Consider the following 10,211-nt stretch of genomic DNA (forward strand, 5'->3'; position numbering starts at 1 on the left):
CTTCTACTCGTTTTCCCTCCCCCTCGCTATTTCCTCTCTTCCTTTTTAACTCTTCCCCCTCCCCCAGGCCTATTCTCTCATCCTTTTCTTGTTTCTCTTCCCTCCCCCACCATCGCATCTCTTGTAAATCTTCTTCCCGCACACCCCGATTATATTCTATCCTCTTCCCATCTCTCTCCCGTTAGCAGACACACACATTCACACACACTCTCTCTTCCGCTGTTATTCCAACTCCACCTCCTTTTCATTTTTACTATCTTTAAACACAAAACCTTCCTCTCTTCTATTGCATGTCTTTTCTTCAAGACAGTCGATCAGCAAAATTATCTTCTTCCGCACGAAAAAGTAAGCCCCCTCCCACCAAAATATAAACACACCAAATTGGGGTATAAAAAAAATGAGGTCATTTCAATCTTGTAGTTCCGATAAGATTTATTACGGCTACTTTAAAAAAAAAGACAACCAAAACTCCATAGGTTCCGCTATTTCTAATTATTATTGTTGTAAGCTGGTACAGTCATTAGCACGTCGAACAAAATGCTTAGTAGCATTTCTTCCGGCTTTATGGTTCTGAGTTCAAATTCCACCGAGGTCGACTTTGCCTTTCATTCTTTCAGGGTCGATAAATTAAGTATCAACCAAGTACCGGAGTCAATATAATCGACTTGCCCCTTCCCCTAAATTCCAGGCCTTGTACCTATAGCAGAAAGGATTATTATTATTTTATTTAGTCAAATCTAACAGATATTACAATGTATGAGCGTATATAGAAATATATATATATATTTCCTCGAAAAGATAGAAGAAAAGAAAAGAAATTATGGCTTAATAAGTTTTCAGTGTTAAGAAAGTTAAAACAAATATTGTGAATGGTTTTCAACCATTTTGGATATCTTGTGGAAATATCCGGAAGTGACAAGCATGTCGGAGTTGTGAGCAGTCTGGGTAAACAAGAACCTTAGCACAGCAGAAATCAATTAGCAACGGTTAAACAAGTACATTTTCATATCTTCCTTCGCTCCTGCTTCCATTTACAGCTAGCTATGCTGCTTGTTATTGTTTTTGTAAAGGAGTTTTAACTTTGAATACAAACCTTAAATCTGCAAAGGAGAGAGAGAGAGAGAGAAGGGGGGTGGGGATTAAGGTAGCTAAATCGTCTTCAGTATATATAGGTTTATATTAATTAGTAAGAGGAGGCAGAACAAGCACCCATGATAATTGTAAGACCGTCGTCCTAGCCTGGCGTGATCGATGTAGTAGGTGTTTAGTTTGGAATTTTTGTAGGTCAAGTCTGTTTGGTAAACGTGGTGGAGGTAGGTATTCCAGTCGTACTGCTTAGGAGGGGACGAATATTTAGGGAAAATGTTTATTGCGGGGGTTGTGAGTGAGACAGCAAGGAATGATGATACGAAGATAGTGAGGAGTGGCTCAGGGTGGTAAGACTTACGCAGTTGTAAAGGGGAGCATACATTGTTTAGCCAAAATAAAAAATAAATAAAAACTGATTAAGCAGGCCTGTGATCAAAGGCGTTCCCAACCGTGACTATCCCGTTATTTAGCATTTGTATCTAGAATATTATACAATGGATATCTTTCGCGTTAGCCACATAAAATGGCAGTTTATCTTTACAGCCTCGGTGATCTCTAATGACATGGAATAATAACACACATATATACGCAAATACTACGTGTATCGACCCTTGATATATTGATTTGAAATTTTGGCCCAAGGCCAGCAATTTTAGAGGAGGGGGAAGTTGATTAAATCGACCCCAGTGCTCAACTGGTACTTATTTTATCGATCCTGAAAGGATGAAAGAGTCAACCTCAGTAGAATTTCACCTCGGTATGTAAAGATGGACGAAATGCTGCCAAGCATTTTGCCGTGTGTTCTAACGATTCTGACAGCTTGCTATCTTAATTTACCTTTAATATATTGATTTCAAATTTTGACACAAAGTCAGTGTAACCCCTGTGCACGACTAGTACTTATTTTATCGACCCCGAAAGGATGAACAGCAAAGTTGGCCCCCAACAGAATTTGAGCTCAGAGTACAAAGACAGTAAACACTTTTCTACTGTGGTGATAGGTTTTCTTGATATAAATGTATGTGTGTGTGTGTGTGTGTGTATCTTTGAGTTTGTATCCCCTCTTACTACTTGACAACCAATGTTGGTTTGTTTACATACCCATAACTGAGCAGTTTCGCAAAAAGAGTCCACTAGCAAGCATGACTACAGTCAAATGACTGAAACAAATAAAAAGCAAGCGATAAATAAAGATAACTTTACTTAAATGAGGTAAAAGTACCATAGTCCTTTGGATCAGAAACTGTTTGTCTCATGTTCATAGTTGTGGCCGTTGCTACTGTGATGTAAATAGCACCTGTGACGGTGGCATGTAAAAAGCACCCATTACACTCATGGAGGGATTGGTGTTAGGAAGGGCATCCAGCTATAGAAACCATGCCAAAACCAGACTGGAACTTGGTGCAGCTCTCTGCTTTACCAGTTCCAGTCAAACTGTTTAACCCATGCCAGCATGGAAACCGGACATCAAATGATGATGATGATATTTGTAAAAGTTTGATAGTTGTCATAGAGACTTTAGTCTCTCTCTATCACCTTTCAACATAATTATATATTAAGGAACAGTAGAACGATTTAACAAGATAATAAAAATAAGTTTTATTTTTGATGATGCTTGGTTATACAAATCCTGTGTCACTCAGCTTAGCAGCCGCTGATTTAGTTGTTGGTATTGGAAAGTTAAGGGCTTCCTTGATGCCTGCCAGAGAAACAAGTAGCTATCACCATCGAAGGCATCGTGGTGAAGAGTGCTTCGTTGAGGAGCAAGGAGTTGTCACGTAGAAGGTCTGTCGCTCAACTGCCTAAGAAAGTGAAACTCACTCTTTTAAGTACCAGTTTTACTACGCATGCGCACTTGAGGGGCTTCCAGTGTTGAAGTCCCTTGCGCATGCGCAGAATAGTACTTCCTCAATGGCGGATATAAGTTCGCGCCACTACATATTCAATCTTGGAATATCAACAGACTTTTTCCAATCAGATAGTTATTGCTATCATGTTCCAGTCAAGCAAATGAAAGCATGGTTGAATGGTTAAGTAATTCAATTCACAGTCTTGAGGCCCTGGGTTCAATCTTGGGTAGGTGTCTTTTACAGTCTCAGGGGATCAGATCATTCAGAATCATGCAAATGAAATTAGGTAGACAGAAAATGTAAGTAAGACCATTGGATAGATTGTGTCTATAATTCAAAGGGTCTAGCCAGTCTTGTCACATACATGTGTGTTGATAATCTGTTGATTAATTAACAAGTCATGGCTCTTCTCTGTCTTGCTTGATGACTTGAGAGTCATGTAATATATTACACAATCTAACTAAATGTATTATGCTTACATCAAAATCGAAACTTCTAATGAAACAACTGTATCAACACTAGATAACACATCTGTTTTATTACACACACACACACACACACACACATATATACTTTTTTACTTGTTTCAGTCATTTGACTGTGGCCATGCTGGAGCATCGCCTTTAGTCGAGCAAATCGACCCCAGGACTTATTCTTTGTAAGCCTAGTGCTTATTCTATCGGTCTCTTTTTGCCGAACCGCTAAATTACGGGGACGTAAACACACCACCATCGGTTGTCAAGCGATGCTGGGGGCACAAACACAGACACACAAACATATACACATACATATGACAGGCTTCTTTCAGTTTCCGTCTACCAAATCCACTCACAAGGCTTTGGTCGGCCCGAGGCTATAGTAGAAGACACTTGCCCAAGGTGCCATGCAGTGGGACTGAACCCGGAACCATGTGGTTGGTAAGCAAGCTACTTAAGCTACACAGCCACTCAACTGACGCATAATTGAGAATGACTTAAACTGAAGTATACCTGTATATATAATATGTAAAGCATTAATATTGACAACATTTTCTGTTTACCTTTTTTTTCTGTATGACATGTGGACTCTGTATACTAATCTATCTGGAGTTAACAAAGATTGTCCACACATATCAGAGATAGGAGTTGAAGGTGGAAGTGATCTACTGCACCTATATCTTTAAATCTCTAGGTTATGTATCACATGTTTTTGGTAAACTTTTTGACTTGTGTGCATGGGTGTGTGTGACAAGACCACCTCAAAACTAGACGCAATTTCTCTTTTACTTGTTTCAGTCATTTGACTAGCCATGCTGGAGCACTGCCTTTAGTTGAGCAACTCGACCCCAGGACTTATTCTTTGTAAGCCTAGTACTTATTCTATCGGTCACTTTTGCCGAACCGTTAAGTTATGGGGATGTAAACACACCAGCATCGGTTGTCAAACAATGTTGGGGAGGACAAACACAGACACGCACATACACATATATATACATATGTATGACGGGCTTCTTTCAGTTTCCATCTACCGAATCCACGCACAAGGCTTTGGTCGACCCGAGGCTATAGCAGAAGACACTTACCCTAGGTACCACCATGTGGTTCATAAGCGAGCTACTTACCACACAGCCACCCCTACGCCTACTACACATTTTTACTCTTTTCGTATGTTCTAAACATGTTCTGAGAAGGGTGCTTGACTACAGGTGGTGCTCCAGCATGGCCGCAGTCAAATGACTGAAACAAGTAAAAGAGTAAAAGAGAGTGTAGTACTGTCTCTACTTTGCGAATTTTCACCTATATCTGTGGGTTTTGGGGACATAACACCCATGATAGTTGAAGGAATACTGTATATGCATTTGAGACCTGGACTAGGTACAGGTAGCACATAAAAGTTATTGAAAGGTACCGCCAATGCTGCATTTGAAGTATTCTGAATATCAGCCGGAAAAAAAAGACAAACATCAGTGTGTTGGAAGAAGACATCATGACCGCCATTGAAACTATCATCATCCAGAAAGAGCTGAGATGAACTGGTCATGCTGTCTGGGTGAAAAAACAACCATTTACCAAAGGAGCTTCTCTCCTCCCAACATAGATAAGAATACCAATGAGGTAAAGAGCAAAAGAAAAAATTCCAAAACATCCTGAAAGTCAACTTCAAGAAATGCGATGACATTGAGAACTTGGAGAGAAATGCTTAGGAACAAGAACACTGAAGATCCATCATCAAAGAGGGACTAACAACTTTTGAGACCAATTGGCCTACCAAGCAAAAAGAAAAAGAGAAAGCACAGAAAAGATAGAGGAAGAAGGGAGCTCTGTTTGGAACTAAATGTCCCACTTGAGGAAGAAACTGCCAAAAAAGAACTGGACTCATCAATCATCTCAGAATCCATCAGTAACTATATAAAAAAGAAAGCAAAGAATAAAACCCCCAAAAAACAAAGACCACCACCCTCAATTTTGAGGGATAGCCACGACAGTACATATACATATCTATGCATATATTACACACACGTACATTTATGTATGTGTTTGTCCATGTGCATTGAAGTTTTAGACTAGGTACGATGTACTGTTGTGTATTGTAAAAAGCAGCGAAGAGGATTAACAGCAGTTAAATATTCTAAAACATCTTGTTGAACACATACCAGCATGGAAAAGTTGTGTGTGCACGTTTGTCCTCAACCACCACTTGACAACTGGTATTAGTGTGTTTACAGCAAAAGAGACTGATAGAATAAGTACAAGGCTTAAAAAAAAGTATTGAGGTTGATTCATTCAGCTAAAATTTCCTCAAGGTGATGCACCAGGATGTGAGGTGTATTTGAGGATACTTACTGGTATATTACTCTCTTCAAACTGATTAAAAGCATTGTATTTCTTTCAGATTCACCATGAGAGATACAATACTAATACATATAATGAAAAGGCATGCATGCAGTTATTGTTGTTGCTATATGTGCAGAACATAATTATTTAGAAATTACCAACTTTCTAAATGTTATAAGATCTTTTGTACACAAAGTTTGAATGAAATTGGAAGGCTCTGTGGGAATGTTTCAACTGTATCAAAGAGAAAAAAATAAAACATTCTAAACATTTGGACATTATAAGGACACTGTAATTCATCTGATGAGTTCAAAACATTATTGATGATAAATAGTCCTGAAAAGTCAATGAGAGCCATCACCAAAGAACTTTAGGTGATGGAGTGGACTGTCAGATCTGTAGTGCAGGAGGACATTCGATACAAGTCATTTGTATGGAGAAGAGACTAATTCATTTCTGCAAAGACACAGGAAAACTGATGATCTGTACCAAGAAGCTACTTAATAAGGTTAAAAATGTTCACAAACATATTATGCTTTGGTTTCCCTCTAATGCAGTAGAAGGCCATACGTGTTTCAACAAAACTCAACTCCTTCTCACAAAGCTTATGTAACTGAAGAATGGATGCTAGGCAAATCTTTATGCTCATGTAACACCAAAATTATGGCCTCCAAACTCACCTGGTTTAAATTTCATGGACTATTGTGTTTAGAACATTATTGGAAAGGAGACTAATTGGCATCCTCACAATACCATAGTTTCATTAAAGATTGCCAGAGTCCAGGTGATGTCTGAAATGAATAAGGACCATTTAGTGCAGGCATGTCAACGATTCCAGTCCTACACTGAAGCAGTCATCAAAGCTGAATGGGAATTCATAGAATATTCTTCTAAGAAAAGCTTATTGAGAAAATGTTCACAAATAGGCACAGGAGTAGTTTGCTTACCAACCACATGGTTCTGGGTTCAGTCCCACTGCGTGGCACCTTGGGCAAGTGTCTTCTACTATAGCCTCGGGCCGACCAAAGCCTTGTGAGTGGATTTGGTAGACGGAAACTGAAAGAAGCCTGTCGTATATATATATATATATATATATATATATATATATATATATGTGTGTGTGTATATGTTTGTGTGTCTGTGTTTGTCCCCCCCAACATTGCTTGACAACTGATGCTGGTGTGTTTACGTCCCTGTAACTTAGCGGTTCAGCAAAATAGACCGAGAGAATAAGTACTAGGCTTACAAAGAATAAGACCTGCGGTCAATTTGCTCGACTTAAGGCAGTGCTCCAGCATGGCCGCAGTAAAAAATGACTGAAACGAATAAAAGAATAAGCGAATCAAATATGTCCTCAAATACCTCTTGCATCATCTGTGTGTCTGTGCATGCATGTGCGTTTGCGTATCCGTGCTATTGTTTACATTCTGTACTTCACATGACAAAAAAAAAAAGCACTTAATGACAAAGGTGAAGTCTGCTGTCATTCTCTGTCAACAAATTGTTATCTCAGCATTTTTGAAGACATGTAAAATAAAAATAATCCTTTATAATTCCTGATATAAACCCAGAAGTACATTTTCAAGACAGTAGACATTTCTTGTGACATACAATTTATAAAATAATCTACTTTTATCTTCGTTTACTTGTTTCAGTCATTTGATTGTGGCCATGCTGGGGCACTGCCTTGAAGAGTTTTAGTTGAGTAAACTGACCCCAGGACTTATTTTCCTGACAAGGTGAAAAAAGTGTGTATTAGGTTTACGTACATATATATATATAAATATCATCATTGTCATCATTGTTTAACGTCTGTCTTCCATGCTAGTATGGGTGGGACGGTACCACAAGAGCCAGCCAGGCCGAAGCCTGCACCAGACTTCTGTGACTTTTTTTGGCAGGATTTTTACAGCTGGATGCCCTTCCTAACACCAACCACTCAGCAGAGTGGAATATATACAGGTATACCTAACCCTATGTCGTTAATTGGTTCCAGGAGACAAAACTTATTTTCCTTTTAAAGTCTGGAACTTATTCCATTGACCTCTTTTGATGAACTGCTAAGTTATGGGGACATGAACACTGGTTGTCAAGTGGTGGTGACAAACACAGACACACACTCATATATACATGTGATGGGCTTACACACAGTTTCCATCTAACAAATTCATTCACAAGGTATTAGTTGACCTGGAGCTATTGTACAAGGTGCCACACAGTGGGACTGAACTCAAAACCACATGGTTCCAAAGCAAGCTTCTAAACAACACAGCCATGTTTGTGCCCAACGTGATTGACAAACCTACTATTTCTCTTAGAGTGGAGGCGCAATGGCCCAGTGGTTAGGGCAGCGGACTCGCGGTTTCGATTCCCAGACCGGGCGTTGTGAGTATTTATTGAGCGAAAACACCTAAAAAGCTCCACGAGGCTCTGGCAGGGGATGGTGGCGAACCCTGCTGTACTCTTCCACCACAACTTTCTCTCACTCTTACTTCCTGTTTCTGTTGTGCCTGTAATTCAAAGGGTCAGCCTTGTCACACTGTGTCACGCTGAATATCCCTGAGGACTATGTTAAGGGTACACGTGTCTGTGGAGTGCTCAGCCACTTGCACGTTAATTTCAGGAGCAGGCTGTTCCGTTGATTGGATCAGCTGGAACCCTCGTCGTCGTAATCGACGAAGTGCCAACAACATTTCTCTTTGAAGCTTACCAACAAAACCAGAACATATATTAAATAAAAACTGCTAAATTTCCTTTAAGAATCCTTTAAGACTTGAAGAAATCCTAGAGCAGAATAATAACAGAGCTGGATCATTGACATGGAATGATCACCAAACAAATATTGAGTATTTAATCCTTTAACATTTGCAGCCCAAATATTCTACATGTTATATGCCTAAACTGCTCAGATTCAGCCTCTCACACCTGCCCTACAATGTCAGTCTAAAAATACACAATCAAATCATTCAAATCTTGAAGCTAGAAGATAATGCATGATTAATTGGAAACAATGTGACTAAATAAGCATTACATTTGACTGAGTAATCCGAATGCTAATGGGTTAAAGAATGCCTCAAAGTAGTTTCTTATCGGTAACACAGAGTTTATGCTGCCTGGGACAACCCTTCAGTTTCATGATCTTCCTGAGCCCAAATAACAGACTCAAAAGTGTTAGCCACATAAAAACATTGCCAGGGATAGTCCATTCAACTTGGCTCTCCCTCTAGCTATGCTATTGCTAAGTAAATATAAAATTCATTGGAAGATATGTAAAAATTACCTCCATAACAAAAACAGCTAAAATGTCAATTTATGACTTTTCTTTTACTGCCTTTCAAACACGACTTAGATATCTTCCCATCCATTCTCTGAAAGGTGATTGAAAAATATTCAAGACTAAGCTATAAATAAAATATGACAATTTATTGTTGTTGTTCAGTTCTGGTACAATAGACTATCTTTATTGTCAGACATTGGCCTAATATCATCCAATGTGTTTACCCTTTTCTTAAAGGAATTAATCTGAGTAAAACTATTATTTCTAGCAGTCTTGTGAGCTTGTAAAAGTTCCCTTGTTGACTTGCTACTGAAAATTCTTAAGTATATCAACTGATTAAAAGTTTCTTGGGGATCAGAAGGGTACTTTATTGACACTGAAAGGATTAAAAGACAAAGTTGATCTTGGTAACTTAGTTTGAACTCAGAACAAAAGGTCTGGAAGAAATACATAAGTACAGAATTAGATTTAGTATTTCCAACATAAATACACACTTTAGAATTTGGATGTGATTAGATTCAATCTAATATTTGAGTGGGACTTATTTTAACGACCCTGGGTGGATGAAAGACAAAGTAAACAACATTGAGATTCGAACACAGAACTTAAATACCAGGTGAATACCTGTGTAAAAGGAAGAAGTGTTCTGCTCAAAACATCAAACGCCAGAATTCTTTCTCCTTGATATGTATATATATATATATATATATAATCCAAATGAGACAAAGAGATTAGTACATCTTTAATGACCAGTTGCAATTGTTTCTGCATCACTCTATCTTTAATACCATTGCATGCAAAAGTTCAATGTGAGAAGAGTCCACTTTTTAATGCCTGTCTGAAGAAGTGTCACTTGAGTGTTTAAAACTACAAATATTACATAACTTCTCATATTTTGGGTGCCATGGTGTTAAAAACAGAATGGTACAGAAATAATTGTAACTGGTCATTGAAGATGTGCTAAACTCTTTCTCTCTCTCTCTCCTTCCTTTGAATTATATTTTACTCTTTGCTAGGCCTACATACTGGCTTTAGTGATGTGACACCTGGATTTTCTACACAAGAGGAATTTTGATCTTATTCAAGACAGCAATTTAAGAGTGTAGAAAACCTCAAGCTTGGGTTGAGTGCTGCATTGAAAATATCCCATATTTCTACCCTTCAAGGATCTTTATATATATA

At 38.5% G+C, this 10,211-nt stretch overlaps 1 protein-coding gene across 4 annotated transcripts in view; it reads right to left on the minus strand.

Annotated features, from left to right (window-relative positions):
- Window positions 1–10,211, minus strand: part of LOC106873176 (catenin beta) — an 81,790-nt gene that overhangs the window by 50,555 nt on the left and 21,024 nt on the right. The window lies entirely within an intron of this gene.

The sequence above is a fragment of the Octopus bimaculoides genome, chromosome 1, assembly GCF_001194135.2.
Source record: "Octopus bimaculoides isolate UCB-OBI-ISO-001 chromosome 1, ASM119413v2, whole genome shotgun sequence".
Lineage (NCBI taxonomy): Eukaryota > Metazoa > Mollusca > Cephalopoda > Octopoda > Octopodidae > Octopus > Octopus bimaculoides.